Here is a 21,205-nt window from a genome sequence, read left to right on the forward strand (position 1 = left end):
TCTGAGAGGCAATGTTTCAAACCATTTTGAAAGCAAAGAGGATGATAGACAGCGATATAAACTGGTAGTGATTAGCACAACATAAGAGCAAGGTCATGGCTAAGTGAACATATTCATCAGGGGCCTACAAGCAGGCTCAGGAAGCATTAAGCAATATTAAAATTAATAAATAATCACTCTGCAATGAGGGATCAGTAAAAATGAAGAAAGTATATGGATCTGGCTAATCTGCCAAGCAATCAGCTCTAGTAAGTACCAGCCCAGTATCAGGGAAATCTGGGCTTACACTGACTAGTTACACGCCTTTTGACAAGATTCTCCAGGGCTTATTTCTCCATTTGTAAAATGGAAAGCATATAAATAAATCCAATTTACATTCAACTACTGGATGGCTTCTGCATAACCGAGTTAACTACTGATGCCCAGCTGCAAATTTTTCTTGCTGCTGAAACTTCCCCTATCACCAGAGCTACTAGGCCTAGGAGGGTTCTCGGCTTGAGAAATCAGCAGAGAGAAAAGAACTAGAGTTACAGATAGCTTGAACCTACTATTATAATAATTACAACTTGTTGATCTCTAACCTATGGAGTTCCAAAAAATAAATGTTAAGGGGGAAAAAAAAAACATTGCTAAATCAATGGATACCCATAAGTTAGACCTGCCAGCATCTTGGAGCTGTTGAAAAACTCTTCAGCAGGAAGGGTCAAGGAAGGGAGAGAAATTCTCTTCCATCTTCCATCCAAGCCCTGTTGAATCTACCTTGGAAACTTTCCCAGAATCTATCCATTTCTACCTAGACCTTCTCATATCTCACCTATAAGCATTCATTTTTTTAAAATGGGCGTAAGATTTTCTTGTTAGCTCTTCTTTAAAAATTTTTATTGAAATATAGTTAATTTACAATGTTGTATTAAGCATTCATTCTTTTAATATTATTTATTGAGTACCTACTATGTGCCAAGCACTCTGCCTGCTAGGTACCAGGAATACAAAGGCAGAGACAATAAAGATGAGATCCCCTATTTCAAAGAGCTCACAGAGTAACAACTAAACAGACTCCCACCAGAATAATCTCTCCAAAACACAAATCTGTACAGATCAGGCCCCCAAATGTAAACTTTTCATGTAGTCTCAAATATAGAGGTGAAAATGTAAATTGGTGCTAATTTTCTGAATGGCATATTCCAAACTGAACTCTCAATCTCTTGCCACAAAACCTGTTCTTCCTCCATTCTTCTCCATCTTAATCAATTACACCTCCATTCGTTCAAACGCAGCAGTCAGAAATTTATACATCATTTTCTTTCTTTTTTTTTTTTTTTTTTCCTGCGGTACGCGGGCCTCTCACTGTTGTGGCCTCTCCCGTTGCGGAGCACAGGCTCCGGACGCGCAGGCTCAGCGGCCATGGCTCACGGGCCCAGCCACTCCGCGGCATGTGGGATCTTCCCGGACTGGGGCACGAACCCGTGTCCCCTGCATCGGCAGGCAGACTCTCAACCACTGCGCCACCAGGGAAGCCCTATACATCATTTTTTATACCTCTCTTCTTCAATCGCCATATCTACACCATCACCAAGACCAAATATCTCTCAAATCAGTATCTCCTCTCTCCATCTGCAACACTATTTCTCTAATCCAAACGCACCAGATCTCTTGGACTAGTGCGATAACCTCCTAATTAATGTCTCTCTCTGCTTTTACATTCCCTTCTCCTCCAACACCAAACCAAAACCATTCTCTGCAAAACAGTCAGCTTGAGCTCTTAAAGAAGCAAAAGTGACCTTGTCACTCAGCTGCTTAAAACCTTTCTAGGGAAGCCTGCCTTCTGTCACTGTTGGATTAAAGAACAAAATCCTTAACGTGGTCTCCAAGGTCTTATATGATCTGGCCCATGGCTACTTCCCCAGCTTCTCAACTCCAATCACGCCAGCCTTCTTTCGTTTCCTCAAAACACCAACATGTTCTTTACTTAGGGCTTCTGGCCTTTGTACACGCTGCTCTCACTGCCTAAAGAGCTCCTTCCCCAACCACTATCCACCCCTTGTAGCCTGGTCAACTCCTATATATCAGCTGAAAAGCTTCTTCCTCAAAGGAGCCTTTCCTTGGTCCCCCAATCTAAACCAGATTATATTCTCTCTTCCATCTTTTCTTCTGGTTTTTACATTTCGTTATGGAAAATTTCAAACACACAAAAGCCGAGCATAATTAACCAGCAGCTTCATCAATTATCAACCTCTGGCCAATCTTACTTCAGCTATACTCCCACACACTCAACTCCGAACCTTGGAATATTTTGAAGCAAATCCCAAATATCATACCATGCAATCTGCATATACTTTGGTATATACCTCTAAAAATAAGGACTTTTCAAAGGTTATAGACTTTCACTTATTTTACCCTTTACTTTTTCTTTCTAAGTTGTACCATATTTTATCATATATTTATTTATGTGATCGCTGAACATGTCTTTTCCACTAAACTATAAGTGCCACAAGAGCAGGCAGATCTGTGATGTTCACTGTTACATTCCCAGGACACAGCACAGTTCCTCGCACACAGCAGGGAGGCAAAATTTGTTTAAAAATTAATTGAGGGCTTCCCTGGTGGCGCAGTGGTTGAGAGTCCGCCTGCCGATGCAGGGGACACGGGTTCGTGCCCCGGTCCGGGAAGATCCCACATGCCGCGGAGCGGCTGGGCCCGTGAGCCATGGCCGCTGAGCCTGCGCGTCCGGAGCCTGTGCTCCGCAGCGTGAGAGGCCACAACAGTGAGAGGCCCGCGTACCGCAAAAAAATAAAAATAAAAATAATAATAATTGAAAGTAAGTAAATCCTTTGAAGGCCACCCACCCCTGCTGTAAGAATTCATCAGGGAAACAACAGGTCAAGTACACAAAGAAATATATTAAGAATGTTCAGTAATATATTAATGTTCCAACAAAAAACATCAACAGATTCCATAAAAGAACTATGATATCACTACTCAGGGAAAAGAAAATTGTAGCTCTTTATTTAATATAGAAACATGTCCATGTTATATTAATTATAAAATACAATTTTAAACAGTATAAACAGAACAAATCAAACCATTTTTGTTTAAGAATGTGAATAAATGTATATGTATGCACAGAAAAAATTGTCTAGAAGAATACATGTAAAATATTAAAAGCTATTATTTCTGGGTAGTGGGACTGTGAAATATTTATTTTCCTATTTTTTAACATACTCTCTGAATTGTTTGCAATGAACTTGCATTACTTCTGTAATGAGAAAAAACAGTACAGGTATTTTAAAAACAAAACAACAGAGCCATCCGTGGCTCCTTACTGGCTGAAAGATAAGTTGAAACTCCTTAGCATGTTAATAAAGCCCTTTAAGAGCCCGTGCTTTACACAGGATGAGCAAGTCATCATTCTGAAAAATGTCATGACTCACGCCTCTTTGCCTACACCTTCTTCCTACCTGAAATGGCTTTCTCCTTCATTCCCTGCTCGAACACTTCAAAATCTAGTCCAATGTCACCTCTTTCTGTGAGGCCATCAAGGGAATAAATCTTGACCTTTGCTATGGCTAAGAGTCCATTGCCTGCTTTGCTCTTCCAATACTTAATATCTTATCACAATTAGTTGCTTACGAAACTTTCTTGCCCTAAATAGACTATCAGCTCTGGAAGGCAAGGACCTTGTCCCTTCATCATTTATCCCAAACATTTACCACCATACTTGCAAGTAGTACATACAAAATAAGTATTTGTTAAATGAAGTCATCAATTAACAAGATAAAAAGCATACAATTTTTTTTCTGTCTTGTAAAATGAAGGGAGAAGAACTTTTCAAACACTTTCAAGGCAAAGATATTACCCAGAAAAGGGATTAGGTTACTTTGGTGAGGCTCCAAAGGCATAACTAGCACCAGTGAGTAGAAGTTGATTTGGGAACACTCCGGGGAAGAATTTCCTAACTCATAATTAAGGTTGCGTGAAAACAAATGCAGCATATCCAAAAACAGTGGAATCCCAGTAAGTGCAAGTGTTCAAGAAAAGGCTGGATGATCAACCCTCGGGGATGGTGGAGAAATGATCCCTGCACAGTGGGTGGGGTAAACCATGAGCTGTAAAGTCCCTTCTAGTACCATTGTTCTACTGGCTGATTTGTAGGAAATTTTCATGTCCCTTCCTGCTTGAAATTCAGTGGTTCTGAAGGTACAATGTGAAATAATCTATGAAGATGTTAGGTCTTTTTTTTTTTTTTTTTGGCCGCATCATGAGGCATAAAGGACCTTAGTTCCCTGACCAGGGATCAAACCTGTGCCCCCTGCAGGGGAAGCACAGAGCCCTAACCATTGGACCTCCAGGGAATTCCCTGAAGATGTTAGATCCTGATGAGTCTAAAAACATGAAATCAAATTCAGTTCATGGAGCCTATGATTGGCACTGAAAGCTGGTTTAAACGTGATAGACACATAAGGAAGAACCTCCATCAACACATTCTGATTTGAAAATAGAAGCAAATTTCTCCTGAACTTAGCCTGTCATTAACTCCAGCATGAAATTCGAGAATCAAAGCAAAGAAGCAGCAGTATTTGTTTTAAGAACAATTCTAACGCTAGGTACCTCAGTTCCACTCATTATATCCCTTCAACCCTTGATTCACTACAAAGAAGAATACACATAAACACCAGTGGCATCTTGGAGAAATTAAGTAGGGCTACTAAGAGGTATGTTTATCAGCCTATTTCCATCTACACAAAAGAGAATTCACCTAGTTCCCTATTCCAAAATAACAATAAACAGTAACTTTGAACCTCTGTAAGTACAAACATTTTAAGGAACCATGAGGCCAAAATAAAAGCTTACTCAATCAACCTCTGCTCTGAGTACGCTCTGCAAGAGAAGTAAGTCCCTTTCCATCCGGTACATCTTGTAAGAATGTTGTTTCCTTTTGTCAAAAAGAGACACTGTCCACGTTCATATATTTGAAAAAGCAGAAGTTAATCTTTTTTTGTTTTGTTTTTTTTGCGGTACGCGGGCTTCTCACTGTCGTGGCCTCTCCCATTGCGGAGCACAGGCTCTGGACGCGCAGGCTCAGCGGCCATGGCTCACGGGCCCAGCCGCTCCGCGGCATGTGGGATCTTCCCGGACTAAGGCACGAACCCGTGTCCCCTGCATCGGCAGGCGGACTCTCAACCACTGCGCCACCAGGGAAGCCCTAAAAGTTATCTTCTTAAATGTTTGAGACAAAACAAATTGAAAGATTTCTGAGATTGATTAGAGAATAAAGGTAAATACTACACCAAGGAATTTAAAATTGGAAAATCAGAGGTGGAAAGAACATTAGAAGTCGGTGAGTCTAACCTTCTCATTAGTCATTGAGATCCTTTTATCTGGTTCCTCCCTAAACAGCTCTGGTACTAAGTCAGTTACGTACCATTTCAAAAGGAAGGCCATTCTACTGTTGGATGGCATTGAATACTAGAGATGCCTTCTTTACACTGAGTCCCATCAATCTGCCTTCTTACCATTTTTACCTCCTGGTGCTACTTCTATACTACTCCCATATTTATATAAAATAACAAAAAATGCAAGATACAGATAGAGGTTTGGAGATTCTAGAAGAAGAGAGCAGCTATTCTACACTCAACTAAAATACAAGCCAGTTGAGCCAACTTAATCCAGGAGGTCAATGACAGAACAGATGTAGCAAACAAACTGCTATGATATCCATGGAGACAAAGCAAAGCAACATTATCCTCCTACCAGGTAACCAGAAAAAGGTGGTTAGTGAAGTAGAACACTGCTGAGCACTCACTGATGAAATAATTAGTTAGTCTACATCTAAACCCATTTCAGCAGATAACTTAAAATGGTCTTTGGGGCTTCCCTGGTGGCGCAGTGGTTAAGAATCTGCCTGCCAGTGCAGGGGACAGGGATTCGAGCCCTGGTCTGGGAAGATCCCACATGCCATGGAGCAACTAAGCCTGTGCACCACAACTACTGAGCCTGCGCTCTAGAGTCCGTGTGCCACAACTACTGAGCCCCAGTGCCACAGCTACTGGAGCCTGTGCGCCTAGAGCATGTGCTCCGCAACAACAGAAGCCACTGCAAGGAGAAGCCCGTGCACCGCAATGAAGAGTAGCCCCCGCTCGCCGCAACTAGAGAAAGCCCGCGCGCAGCAACGAAGACCCAACTCAGCCAATAAATAAATAAATTCTTTTTAAAATAAAATAAAATGGTCTTTCTCTAAAGACATTAAAGCTTGTAACACTAGGAAATCAACAGGGAAGTGGAATGGGGGCTAGTGGGAAAAAAGGAGGAGACATTGTTAATCTTTCTCTCACCGTTAGCAGTGCTTACAGACAATGGATTGGCCTTGACCTTGCTCTGCTCTGGAGCGGGGGTGGTGGTGGAGAAAATTAAATACAATTTTTAAAAAGCCTACAGAAAGTAATAAAACTAAAACAATAAAACAGCCAAAGGGCCAGCGCTAGAACAAGGCACATGTCTACTGCTGGGGGCAGCAGCTTTCTCAGTTTCTCTATACACTGGCTATTCATTTCCTTTAAATCCTAGGAAAACCGGTACTTGCTCTGAATTAGTCCAGTAACATGCTTGTACATATCTCATGGTATTTACCTGACCCCTGCTAGCCACAAAGCTATGGGCTAAAAGATAATAACTGTATCTCTAAAATTAATTAAACTACTCTGAAAAGACTGAAGGAAGGGCAATTAACGTTTAGTAAATTTAGCTCCACATCAATCTTATTTGCCTTATTTATTATTGGAAGGTAAAGATTTATTGCAGGTTAGGCTCTAACTCTTCCTTTCTGGCTATCCCAGCAGTGGACGGTAACTAATGTATACTTAGGTGATGTTTCTGGTAATAAAGACTACCAAATCAAACAACCTGTATCTTTATTACTCAACTCTATTTCCCAGAATACTTCAGAAGGGAAAGGACCAGGTCCTAGTTTGAGCTTTTTTTTTTTTTTTTTTTTGCCTCTGAAAAGGACATTCTGCCAAGGTATGTGCTGATGATGTCACTGCCCCATTTGAAGACATGTAATTTAGACCCCCACTGTCAACTGAACTCCAAACTAAGTGTGGCTTAAATTCTTCCATGATCTGGGCCTTTCTAGAATCAATTCTTGTTATTCCTCTTCTTACTTCTATACACCAACAAAGACATCACTTCCTCTAAAACGGTGTGTGTAGCTGCCAGCTGCTAGGTTCCAGCCACACAGAGAAATCTGAGAGGGTGACTCTCACCCACAGACACCCAGAGGCCTTTCTCTGATTTGGGAACAAGAGGCAGACTGAGGGACTCCCGGACAAGGTGAGTCCCTGATTCTACACAGAGGGCCTCTGACTGCCACAGAGGTGTCTTTCCAGCCAGTCCTGGAGCAGCAGCTGTGCAGTACTGCTGGCGGTGCTCTCTAAAAGCCTGAGATCCAAGTCTCTTGGGGTTTCCCTGGGAGGTTCTGGTATGTGATGCTATGATTGTTTTCATAGTAGAGAGCTGATATATTTTAAAGAGGGGAAAAGAGCTAGCCGAAACATCTTCTGCCCGGGTTGAAGAATCTCATAAAGTCAGTGAGAAGATTAGACTGCTTACACAAGCTGATGCCTGCAGCAGAGGCCAGTCCTCTGACATTACAAACCTTGAGTATGGCAAAACGTAATAACCTAAACATGTCCACCTCTTTACTTGAGAACACAGTAGATTTTCTTGAAAAATAACTAGAAGTGAGCCCCTAAACTTTCATTTCATGGAGGGATGGTGGCTTGCCTTCAAGGACATACATGGTTACTCAAAGATATGTCAAACTCTCTCCAACCCTTAGTGACTGGTGCCAAAACACCCTAAAAGCGCCTCAGAAGAATGCAGAACAACTTCAGAGGGAAAGAATGGATGGTATGGTTGAAAACACTCATTTTCAGGAAAGCCTAGGATTGCTTTCCCGAGAAGCTGCAGGATGGGGGCAAAGAGTGTGGGAAGTGAAGAAAAAAAAAGCTTGAAAACTCAACTACACGGGTGAAGTAGGTTGTAAATCATAAAAAGAGCCAGCTAAAAAGATCTATGACAAAAACTGTGCTGGAGAGGACAAATTTACCTGCTCTCTTTAGAGATTATGTGGATGACGGCGATTTGGGATTAGACAAAAAGAATGGATCAGAAAATGGAGACCACCTAGACTATGAGTCAGAAGTCGATTCAAAGAAACTCATCCATGCTGTTACTTAAATGTTTCCTTAAAAAGGCTCGAAGGAGAAAAGCAAGGAACATTTTAAAAATTATGTGAAGATGGGTTCCCTGGTGGCACAGTGGTTAAAAATCCGCCTGCCAACGCAGGGAACATGGGTTCGCACCCTGGTCCAGGAAGATCCCACGTGACGCAGAGCAACTAAGCCCGTGTGCCACAACTACTGAGCCTGCGCTCTAGAGCCCGTGAGCCACAACTACTGAAGCCCGCATGCCACAACTACTGCAGACGAGCACCTAGAGCCCGTGCTCCGCAACAAGAGAAGCCACCGCAATGAGAAGCCCGCACACCACAATGAAGAGCAGCCCCTGCTCACTGCAACTAGAGAAAGCCCAGGCGCAGCAATGAAGACCCAACGCAGCCACAAATAAATTAAGTAATTTAAAAAAAATTATTGAAGACAATCAAATGAAAAGGAGCTTACAAGTCAAATGAGAAATTTCCAAACTGAGCAACCCTCTTTGCAATTTGAATGTTCACAGCTTGAAAGTGAAATTCAAAAGCTTCAGCTTAAACTTCAAATAGTGACTGAACTACATCAACAACATATAATGAAACTTTGCACAAAGTTTATCAAGGAGGGAATTTACTGCTTAGAAGAAGAAACTTCCCAAAGTGTACGAAAATATCAGCAGTGTACTCCCCAAGTGCAACTCCTACAGAAAGCTGGCCAAAGACCTAGAGAGAGAATTGGAAAGAAACATTTCCTTCTATCAAAGACGGATCATGTCCCATGAGAAAAAACCCTCAACAAAGTTGGCTGGCATCTCTGTTGACTGAGAGAAAGCTCAACAAGCTAAGAAAAGAAATGGTCACAGGAGACAAAATTGGCCAGAGCAGGGTTTAAATTCCAGCTTTCCCCCAGGGGCTCCTCTGCCCTGCTATTCAGCAAGCAGAGGCCCGAGAGGGTCAGGGAATCCCTCTCCTTCATCAGGTTCCCAGGGAAGAAGGAGGTCAAACCGTGAGGGCTGAGGGACCCAGGGTCATGTCCAGGTTTAATTCCAGAGCAGCCACCTCCTAAATATCCACAAGCATAGTAGGACATCTGCCTAATGTTTTCTGTCTTTAAACGTCCTCTTGATTTCTCTCTTTAGTTAATGGCTGTTATTCAATTGATGCTACATTTGCTTTTACTATAATTCCTAAGATAGGGTTTAATATAATGCTTAAGAATATATTATTTCCACTTCATTGGACTCTCTAGAATTAGACAGCATACCTGCTATACTTTGGCTGCAATAAAAGATCCTCTATTACTTAAAGCATCGATTGAAGTTTGATGTGACCAGGTGGAGGCATTTGAAACAATACAGGAAATGCAACAAGCTGTTATTAAAAATCTATACAAGTAACAATATTTATCCCTATAAATTTTGATTGGTTTTAAAAACAATCTAAAAATAAACAAAAACTAAATAACAACATCCCCAGCTAATCTCAGTACTATTTTTATTGGTTTAGCCCTAAATGCATAGATTAGGGGAATTGACATTTTGCAATTTTTTGTTTCTTGTTTTTAAATTTCTCTTTAACCTCTGTTATTTTGTTTAGCAAATGCTTTGCTGTTTAAATGTTTTAAATTTTTATGAAGTCAAAATAAAAGTTTTCTCTTCTAAAAAAAACCAGTATGTTCATAGCTCTTGTTAAATAAATGCTCCCATGAGAGATCAGTATGAAAGTTGTGGTACACAGTGCTGGGCCTCCAAGTGGGAAGCCCCTCTCTTTCTGGAGAATCTTGAGTTCAGCCTGGAGGATGAGGTCTCTGATTATGCCAGTAACCTTAGGAAGAGGCCGGGATGCCTATCCACTGAGAAATGAGTAAAAGAGCCCTAAGTGCGCAGCAGCACAAGAAGGCTAGTTTGGCTTTATCCTCTGGGTCAAGTTCTCTAGAGAGAAAATTGCTGGTGGTGGATCCTTAGACAGTACCTTTCACATGCAGGAGGACCTGGTGCTGAAAAAAAAAAAAAAAATCAAGCAAGGTAACTAAGAATCTACACTGGTCCTGTGAAGCTAAGGCACGTGACCTCAGGATTCTGAAACAGAACAGGGACTGGGAACAAGCTGAGCGAGGTAGGATCAGAAGTTAAACCTTCAAAGAAAAGGGTGGCTGTTTTTTAGTTTCATATATTTTGTGATAAGTTCCCTTTTTTGTTCCCTCTTTGTACTCAAAGTTCTGAATGGTGTTAACAGGGCTAAGGGAAAAGAATCAAAGGAAGTGATTTGTGTCTATATATGAGCCAGAGCTTTAGAATAGAGGCCGCAATACGATGAAAGCCAGAAGAAGCACCCAAAGAGGGAAAGAGAAGCAGGACACACTGGGGCCACCTGGGCAACTTTCTATCTCTACCTGTGGATTCTCTTTCCTGAATTCATGTTTTGGAGGTTCACAGGTTTGACAAATAAGGAAAACTGGACTACTTATACTTTCTGGATCAACTTAATATTGCTCACAAATAGCTCTACGTGGGCTATTACTTCCATTTGCAAAACCTCATTTTGTGAAAATCTTGCTGTCTCCATCAAGCCTTTTTTCCTTCCTCTTCTGACTCTCACAGCACTGTGTCATTCTCCGGTGGCACTCAGCTATGCTTGTTCTGTCGCTGGGTTTTATATTTGTTTTTATTCTGTGAGCTCCTTTAGGTAACAACTGCCTAAGTTAGCATACTTTTTAAAAACCTAGAATGAGTATTTTTCTTATGTGGACTTGAGGTTTGAATCCCTTATTACTCAGAAAACCACACAAAGGTGATTTAAATATCCTACATAGAAAATTAGGAGGAAGGGTGTCCTTAATGTTCCTTGTATCCTGGTTAGCTCGGATATTTTGTCTCTAGCTAATTTCCTCTGCACAAAGACCCTGCTTAAAGCATTCATGAATAAGCGAGAAGAGTGGTAGCTGAGGCATGGCTTCTCTGAAAAGGGGAGGGAGGAAATAAAAAATAGCTGCTTTCACTGGGGGCAGGAAGGAGATTATTTCATTAGGAGCCAAACAGTGAGACTATCTCAGTACAAACAATTGTTTGGCTTGAAGGCTCCATGTGGCCAATTACTCCGGCAAAGGCTCAGCTGGAATAGAACACAGAGCCTGCCAGGACTGAGGGATAGAGACTGACACAGGCTCAAGTGTCTCAGTCATGGCTCTGGGATCCCAGAGCATCCCAGCAAGGATGCTCATAGAACACACTCTACCCCAATCAGCAAAGAGCATCATTCTGCACCCAACCCAGTCCAGAATGTGGATTGAAAAGAGATGAGAAAATGATGACAAAAAAAAAAAAAAAAAAGAAAAAGATGACACTGGGGACAATGTAAAGTAATTCAACCTAAAAAGAACATTTTGGGGGTGGGGGAGAGATAAATTAGGACTCTGGGATTAACATATACACACTACTATATATAAGATAGATAAACAACAAGGACCTACTGTATAGCACAGGGAACTATATTCAATATTTTTTAATAACCTATAATGGAAAAGAATCTGAAAAAGAATATATATATATATATATATAACTGAATCAGTTTGCTGTACACCTGAAACTAACACAATGTTGTAAACTAAGTATACTTCAAAAAAATTTTAATATAAAATAAAACCAACATTTTGTAGCAAAAGCAATAAGGATAAAACCCAGATCTTATAAGAGAGCTAGAACATTTCAATCACTACCTCAATGGCTTTCATCAGGCTGGGGGTTGGAGGTGTGTAGAGATGGATCGCTGAGCTAACAGCTGGGCAATTATTTCAAAGTTGGCCAGGTGGACCTGATATTTCAAAACTTGACATTATAATTAAACTAATTTCCTATCACTCATGACCTCACTTCAGGAAACAGATGTTTAACTCGATTCTCTAGAAGTTATTGTCTTCACTCCCTGGGGACATTTAGTTCTTTATGTTTTTTAAGTTACTTCCCGTTAAAGCCTTAGCTTCCTCTTTGCAACAACCAATAGCTTCTCATATTCTGAAAAAAATACTGAAGATGCAAAGTAAGCCTGCCCACTGAGGGGAGGCATATCTTTAGAAGAAGCTACCAAAGAAAGGTGATAGAGCTCTCGACCAATGAGATTGCTCTTCATCCTCCAACCCCAGGACAGGTAATAAGCAGCAGAGGACCAATATGAAAATAGATATTAAAAATAGCCACATTCAAACAGTACCACTCTTCTTTCTTTAGAGCTGTGCTTCTCAACTGAAGCAATTTTCCCCACAAGTGGCAATGTCAATGTCTGGAGACATTTTTAGTTGTCACAACTGGCAGAAAGTTGGGGTGCTACTGGCATCTAGTAGGTGAGGCCAAGGATGCTGCTTTACCTCCTATACAGGACAACCTCTCAACAAAGAAGTATCCGAAACATCAATAGTGCTGAGAAACCATCTTGAAGCCACTTAATTTGAAGCATGTGAGACATAAGAATATGCCAATCCTGTGGAAAAGCCGTTTCTCTTGTTCTGTAACAAAGAGATAAACATTTTGATACAGAATTCCCAAACTGGAAAGAACCTTAAGGATTATCTAGTCCAAGCACAGCTGGAGAATCTAAGGCCCGGGGAGGTCAAGTCATTTACCCAGGTTCATAGAAGAAATCATCAGCTGGACTGGAATGAGAATCATCTTTCTACACCCCAAATGTGTGTTATACATAGCAGATGCTCAATAATAGTCCCTAAATTGATATCCTATTCTTCAGGGGTTCTTTTCTCTTCTCACACACACATTCTCTGCTGCTGGAAAGCCCAAGGCCTGAGCTTGTGTGTGAAGGCTCATCCACACCCCTTCCCAGCCACGTTCCTCTTCCTCAGAGGAAGCCCAGAAGTGGAGGAGAGCGAAGAACAAGAAGCCAGGCAGAACTCATTTTTCACTTGTTTGAAGGGGAGCTCGTGCTTTTCACACAGGCAGAGAGAGGCTTTACACAAAACCTTCCGAGTCAGCAAATGAACTCTTGTACAAGACCACAGACATGTGAACTTCTTCCTTCCACGACCGTGTGCAGCTTTCCCAACACATCAGAGGAGCCCCAACCAATGGCAAACAGATGGAAAACCAGTGAGAGTTTAACTGAATCACAACCGTATCCAAAAGCTAGAGAACTTTCATCGCTACAGAAACAGCAGAATAGAAATGAATTCTGGGACCAAAATACAGATGGTTAGTCCAGGGACACGCAGAATGTTAGTCATCAAAACAGCCCTGGCTTAAGGGAGCAGAGCAAAAAGTGGCGATTTGCCCTTTCAAAAGAAGATATTCACTATGTTTCAAAAGCCAGGTGTTTCAGAATTGGGTATAATGAGGTACGGGTCGGAAGGTATGGTGCAAGTGGGTGGCGCAAAGATGCCAGCCGTGTGGATAGAAAGTTCCTGCAAAGGGGACATTACGCAGAGGAACTCAGAGCAGGTCTCTTGGGGAAAAAAATCGCGGCTTCGAAAGAGCCAAAGCAAGGTTCTTCAAATTAGACAAACCTGTTCCAGCAGGAACAAGGGGAGCTTCTAAAAGTGTTGCAAGGTTATGATTAATCTCTATGGCAGCTGAGGACAGTGTCTAAATATTTACTCCCAGCCCACAAAAAGGCTAAAGGACTGCTATTTCAGCCTCCCGTTTTACACTCCCTGCTCCATTTCCCCTAAAATGGTGTGTCTCACTGAGACCTCCTACGGAAAGGGCAGAATACCAGCTCTGTGACTGGCTCCAGCTTTCAAGGTGGTACAGACGCCAGAGCACACAAAAGAGATGGTGCACAGAAGCAACTGCCACGGAGCAACCTTGAGATTCACCTGCTCGGCTTCCTGCAACGTCACAGAGCTTCAAATCTCTGAGTTAAGAGTATGAGGGTGACTTTCAAAAAACTAAACAAGATTATGATCTGAACACGCATAACTAGAATAGTGTTCACGACGGAGACACAGACACTATGTACCCGATGCTGTGCTTTAGCTAACAGGAAAACACGGGACTCAGTCCCTCTCCTCATGGAATTCACAGTCTAAGGAAAGCTTTGTAAAACAAAAACAAAACACAGTAGCTGTTATTCCCCTTTCCACCAATGTGGGGCTTCTAATCCTCCTTCTCAGTGGGCTGAGTTTAAGTGAAGGAGGCCTGTATGAACAACATAAGATGCTGATCAACGGCCCAACGGTATTTCCACATACCAAGTATGTAACGTGGAAATTGCACGTGAGATATAAGAATATATCTTGGCCCATCTTGCTGTGATCATGTCCCATGAATCTGTTCCTTACGGTCAAGCCTGGATTCTCCCCAGCTCTCTGTGCTCCTTGTCTCAAATGTCCACTGCCATGAGGCAGTTCAAAATGAACTGCCCCCACGGCAAGGCCATCTCTACATGGGCTCAACCCAGAGGACTCCCTGACAACTCCTTAAAATTAGAGGGCCCACATAACTACTCAACTCTGAACACATAAATAACCCATTAGTCTCACAGCAACACAAAAATTCACAATGTCTCATTATCTTATAACACTGAAAAATTAAGACTCAAGGGTCCAACAATTGGGCAAGAGTTAAGTAATGATATATTCGAACAATGGAATACAATAAAGGCATTTAAATGTTTTTAATGTCATGAAAAATGCTTATGATAAATGTTAAGCCAAACAATAATGATACAAAATTATAATAGTATAAGCCGAAATAAAAAATGGGTGATAAGGATTATATGAAATACCTTCTGCATCATATTTTTTCATACTTTCCAATGATTTTCATCACAAATATGAATAACTTTCATAATGAGAAAAAATAAAGTTTTTGTTCTTTAAAGAAAAGCATTTAATGATGTTTAGCTAATAAGCACAACTGGTCTGGGAGTCTGTTCCTATGGTAACAAATTTTTTTTTTTTTCTTTTTTCTTTTTGGTCATCCAGCATGTGGGATCTTAGTTCCACGACTGGGGATCAAACCCCCACCCCCTGCAGTGGAAGCGAGGAGTCTTAACCACTGAACCACCAAGGAAGTCCCTTTTTTCCCCTTATATGCATAAGAAGTCTAATGAAACTGAGCCTTATTTCTACTCTGCCCTTGATTTGAGTCGCTTGTGCCTGGTGCCTATTCACAGACTAGGCTCAAAACCAAGTCAGAATGCTCAGAGGAGGTGATTTGGAATCTTCCTGATTCCAATGTTGTATTTTTAATGATGCTTCCTTTCTCTCACATAAAAGCTAGTAACGTTAATAATAGCACTCACACTCTACGAAAGACCTTTGCTCAAAATTCTGCTCGGTCTGAAACAGTTTCTCCAACCCAACCCCTCACATCTACCTTCAGACAGACAAAGTCCCCAGTCCTTACAGCTATTATTTCAATAAAAATGCTTTCAGCACAGCAGAAGAGCCTGAATCTTTTCTTTCTTTCTTTTTCAAATCAGCCGTCACACAAATTGGTTTCCATTAGGTCCGTTGTTGCCAGCTATTTTGAACACAAGCATCATGATAAGAACAGGGAATTTCCTTCCTATTTCTCATCAGAGGGCTTGGGTCAGTTATAACCCAAGTGGTAAAGTATCAACAAGAAAAGACACCAATGCCTCTTCCCTCACCAGCATATGATATTACCAGTTCACATGGAAAATTCTGTACGAAATTATTTTTCAAAGGCATTAGAACAAAAACCGTCTAAACAATATTAAGACAAAGTTTTTAACTCAAGGCTTGAAACACTAGAGATCTCATTTCTAAATACACACACACACAGAGGGGACTTCCACTAAGACAAGAAAAGAGGAAGAAGTTAAAATTTACTTCGTGTGCACTTCAGGAAGTAACATTGTAGGATTAACATGTAAACTCACATCTAAAGGTATAAGCTCTGAGATAGAGGCATGGGGATTTATGGTCTTCCCATCACTAGCAACTGCTGTGAAAGACAGTATGGCTATTTGCAATAGAGGAAAAGAAAAGGTGCTCTATTTTCTCACATCTCTGTGCTGGGACAGGCTTATCAGCTACAGCTGACAGTAGGTCTCTCTTCCTCCTGTATTTGCTCTACTATTTTCAACACATGATAAAATGAGAAAGTTACACATTTGTTTTTTGGGTGTGGAGAAATGACATGAAGCCTGAGGGATCCAGTTCTCATTGTTTCCGATTAAGACATTTCTTTTTGAAAGTTTTGACTTGAAATTAAATAAGGATCAACAGAGCATTTTCCAAGTGGGCTTATGAAGTCCAGTACTTTCTAAATAAACCATATCCTACAGGTATGTAAAAATCAAACCAGAATATCCATAGGAAATATACAAATGGGGAAAAGAGGACTACAAAAATGGTCAGAAAACTACTTAACATTACTTGAAAATGAAAACGAGCAGCAATAATAAAATCCCAGCAATATGTTACAAAGGTGGGATTCCAGGGTGTTTCAGTCACACAGGAGGGAGCATGGGGGTCAAGGCGAGTGGTGGACAAACTGAAGACAACCTCCAGGGCAACCTTACACTGATGAATGGCCACAGATGAAGGCAGATTTGGCTCATCTCTGGGGTTTTTCACTGGGAAGGGACCTGCAGTTCAGCCATCAATGGACCAGCATCCACAAAGCCTGTGGGGAAATATAGGATCCAGAAGAGTGGGGTAGGGAAGGAGAAAGTTTGGAAAATGGAAGAGTCAAATACAGTAGTGAAATATTGTAATTATTAAACATGAGGCTTCAAAAACACATAGATGTACCTCTTAAGGTAAAATGGGCTGCATGGGAACAACTGGTACTCTGGGAAGCAGGCTGATACACTTTTTACAATACCAAATTACATTTCAATCACATCTGTGAATTATAGTAGTACCTGCTAAGAGGAAATTAATTTTTGGAGAAAACAGAAAAACAATGAAACCTATGCAATTTTTTTTTTTTTTTTACCGTTGGTAACTTTACTCAATGAAGGTTCCTTATCCATAGCTTCTGTGGAAAATAACAGCCTAAAAGCAAACATACTCACACTCCACTGAAAACCCTTGTTGGCCTAGTTCCACCAATTCCATTAACGTGGCAGGCGCCCAAAGGCAGGTGACCTGATTGACAAAAAAAGCACTTCTAGAAAGTGCTAAACTTGTATCACGTAACTCATTAAACACTTTATAATCAAGGAGAAAACTAGTAGCCATAACTTGAGAAGCTTTGTCTTTAAATGGAGCAGCAGCAACCTTCCAAATAAGACAAAATATTTTTTATTTTTCAGGTTCAGTATAGAAGATAGTATGTCCAGTGATCTTACCTCTCTCACCCAGTGGTAACTGGACTGAATCAGGGGGCGGGTGGCACAGGCAAACCGATCAAACTATTTTAAAAAAATACGTGGCACAAGGAAAACTTCCTTAACTATCAAAGAAAGTCTAATCTGTACCACGTTTTAAGGCTGCAATCCTCAAAACTCTCTTTGTACAAAGTGTTACTTTGTTACTCAAAGCTTTTAGTTGTAGATGGGACAAGCTCAGTGCATACACATCATGCTTAAGGCTTCCCAGAATTAACAGGGTGGGAACTTATTTTCTGAGTAACCAAACGATAAATTGTCCTGGTGGAGACCAAAAGTCAAATACAGATCCCACAGAATCCGCACATCCTAATTATATAGGCAATGCCTATATAAAACTTACATTACTTGTTACGTGACTATACAAAGTTACATTACTTCCCAGGACTAATTACTGTTCTGGCAACAGTTAAGATCCTAGATCCTTTTGAAGCACAAGAGGTTATCTGCCTGAAAACTCTTCTTATTGCTTGTCCAAAATAACTGTTTACTTACAAGGAGAAAGAATTACATCTTGGAGATTTAAGTGCCTTTGTGCCTTTGCCTGTCTCAGCTTGGATCCTCCCCTTGCTCTACACTATCACAGGGAACTACATCCCCCAGGCTCCCTTGCCAACTGATTTATGAGTAAGTTCCACCAATGGGAGGCACTGATGAGGAAAAGCAGGAGAAGGAGGGAAGCCAGGGTAATGCTCTCTATCTTACTTGGTCCGAGTTCCAGCTGCCACCAGACAGCTCTTCTTCCCAGGCTTCCAGCTCACAGCAGATGGCTCAGGCTTCTAGCCTTTGGTGACACCAGCACCTTCTAATTTCCTTAGGGGCCTAGGAGCTCCCGGGTGTTGCCAATCTCTGGGTTGTCTCACCACCCCATTGACCTTCTTGGCTCTTGTATCACCTACGAAAACTATTCCATATTAAATTCCCTCTGCTTGTACTACCTACAGTGCTTTCTGTTTCTCTGAAGGGTCCCTACCTTTAAAATATATTTTAAAACTTAGCTTTCCTAAGAATTACACAAACATTCAGATAACATATAAAGGATTTCTTCTAATAAGAAACAAAGGATTTATACTGTTCAAACAAATACTTACTGAGAGCCTGACCTGTGCCAACCATTGTTCTAGGTGCCAGGAATACTATAGTGAACAAAACAGTCACAAAACCCCTGCCCTCATGGAGCTTACATTCTAGTGGATGTGTTAACTGTAGCAAGTTACAATTTTAAGAAGTTAACTAGCAGAGGAATATTTCTTTAACAATAGAGGAATTTGGTAAAAGTGAATTAACTTTAAGGGGTTCTACTCTACATAGACTTGGTTCCTACCTTTTCAATGTGGTATGCTGAACTGTCACACTCCAGGGGCCAACACAGAACTTCTTCAAAGTTAGTATCTACTTAAACTGGCCACTTGCTCAAACAGAAGTATAACTGTGATAAGGATTTAAGCAGACACAATGACAAAAGTTAGGCACTGTATGCTTAGAATGTAAAACACATTTGTGTTTTATGCAGATTCTTGTTGGGCATCTTTTTCACAGGGGATATCATTTGGAGGAATTGAGTCTGAGTCCACTTAAAAAGTCACTTTATCTCTTCCTTATGGCACAGGTAGCTTTCAACATAACATACAAAGCCAGCTGCAATGTTCATAATGAGTAATGTGTTGTGGTCTCCAGCTGCATGACATTATTTCCAAGATGGAATTTTCAGGCAGAACAGAAACCGACAATGACTCATGTGGTGAACAGTAATATAGACAACTGTGCCCAAGAAAGCTGCCACCTACATACCATAATGACATCAGATGAAAAATGCAGAAAGAAGGAAATTTTCTGATTTATTTAAAAGCAATAGATTTGTTGAAAGGTATACTGAGAGATGTGGCTGCAACTGCCTGTTTACACATCCTAAGCACTGAACAACCAAGGGCACACTCAAATGTTCAACACTCTTAGACTGCTTGAGTATGAGAGCACGCTCAGCCTCAAAATTCAACGTCAACTCCAGAAATGGCATGACATCTACTGCTGACATTTCACTAGACTTCTCTAAGATAGTTTAATGTACTCATGAGGGTACACTTCCATGGAGATCTAGTGGGCATAATACTCAGACATTCCTTACTACTCAGCAGTTAGAGAACATTGCATGTTTGCAATATTTATAATTCCATTTGAGTAGCAGGTGGGCTTCCAATACTAGGGGCTTCTTACACAACAGGGAGTCTAAAGCATATTCATAATCTCAATGCCATACAGCAAGTCAACTACAGAGCTAGGATTTTAACCTTATGGGTCTCTGCCTACCTTATCCCTTGCCAATCCCCAACATGTATTGAGAATATACTAAAGAATCATACACACACACATACACATACACACACACACACACGGTACAGCACATCTTGCCTACTGCACATTCTGCTTCCTCTGCCTGGAATGCCCTAAATTCACCTGACAAAGTCATGCTTATCATTCAATACATAGCCTACTTGACTCTCTGAGCCATGACTTCCTAGGCAGACTTTCTTGCTTTCTTCAATGCTTTCATTTCTCCCTGTACACAATCCTACAATGATAATTACTACATTGCATCATGTATCTGCTTACACATCTGCTTGCCCATTAGACTATAAAATCCTTGAAACCAAAGGCCCTATCTTTTAATCTACATGTCTTGGTACAGTGTCTGACACAAAGCAGGTGCTTAAGAACTATTTTCTGAATGAATATATATAGTGTGGGATTGTACTCTCAGGCTTGCAAAGAGTTCTTAAAAGATAAGGCATTTTGTACTCTCTATCTATCCCACTGCCACTGGATAATGGCAAGGAGAACGAATAGGAAAGTATCTCCCAGGGAACAGGTTTAACAAGTTAATATTAAAAGACAACCTAGGGCTTCCCTGGTGGCGCAGTGGTTGAGAGTCCGCCTGCCGATGCAGGGGACACGGGTTCAGGCCCCGGTCTGGGAAGGTCCCACATGCCGCGGAGCAGCTAGGCCCGTGAGCCATGGCCGCTGAGCCTGCGTGTCCGGAGCCTGTGCTCCGCAACGGGAGAGGCCACAACAGTGAGAGGCCCGCGTACCGCAAAAAAAAAAAAAAAAAAAAAGACAACCTAGTATGTACATAATAATTAAATGTTGAAATTTATGAACTACTTTTATGAATTTAGATAATTTTTAAATATTGTTAAAATTTGTTGAACTAAAGAGTAATGTAAATAAAATAATTCATGTTTCAAATGGAAAAAAAAAAAAAGACAACCTAATGGGGACTTTTATAAATTACTTTCAGTAAAACTGTGTCAACCTGACTACAACCGTCAGAGTTAAGGTACATTAGCTGTAAAAAGCCAGAAAGTTATTTGATTTTGGCTGGAGAAGGGTATTTAACAACTAGAGATGGAAGGAAAATTCCTTCTGTTGTCCAGATCTGATGCAATTTAAAAAAATCTCTTAAGAGGTGCCACAGATACAGCTAAAATAATTAAAAATTGATAGGAATGTTCATTTCTAAGGAATGATATTTAACAAGCAATGATTTAGCTATTGACAGAAAACAAAAGTAAAGCAAAGCTAGAGATTAATTTACCAGAGTTAAAATTTGGGACTAATATTAAAAAAAAATGTCTACAGAAAGATTCCCTGGTCTAACCTTTCATACAACTTTGAAGAGTCAGGAAA

The 21,205-nt window shown here is 40.9% G+C and overlaps 1 protein-coding gene across 2 annotated transcripts in view; it reads right to left on the bottom strand.

The window, feature by feature from the left end:
- SMAP2 (small ArfGAP2) overlaps positions 1-21,205 on the bottom strand; it is a 47,925-nt gene that overhangs the window by 21,653 nt on the left and 5,067 nt on the right. Inside the window, exon 2 of one of the 2 annotated variants that reach the window (XM_049698010.1) lies at positions 18,846-18,950. The exons of the other annotated variant lie outside the window; for it this stretch is intronic. The gene's annotated coding sequence lies outside the window, so the exon portion shown is untranslated. The remainder of the gene's footprint in view (positions 1-18,845; positions 18,951-21,205) is intronic. 2 annotated transcript variants of the gene reach the window in all.

This window comes from Orcinus orca, chromosome 1 (assembly GCF_937001465.1).
Source record: "Orcinus orca chromosome 1, mOrcOrc1.1, whole genome shotgun sequence".
Classification (NCBI taxonomy): domain Eukaryota; kingdom Metazoa; phylum Chordata; class Mammalia; order Artiodactyla; family Delphinidae; genus Orcinus; species Orcinus orca.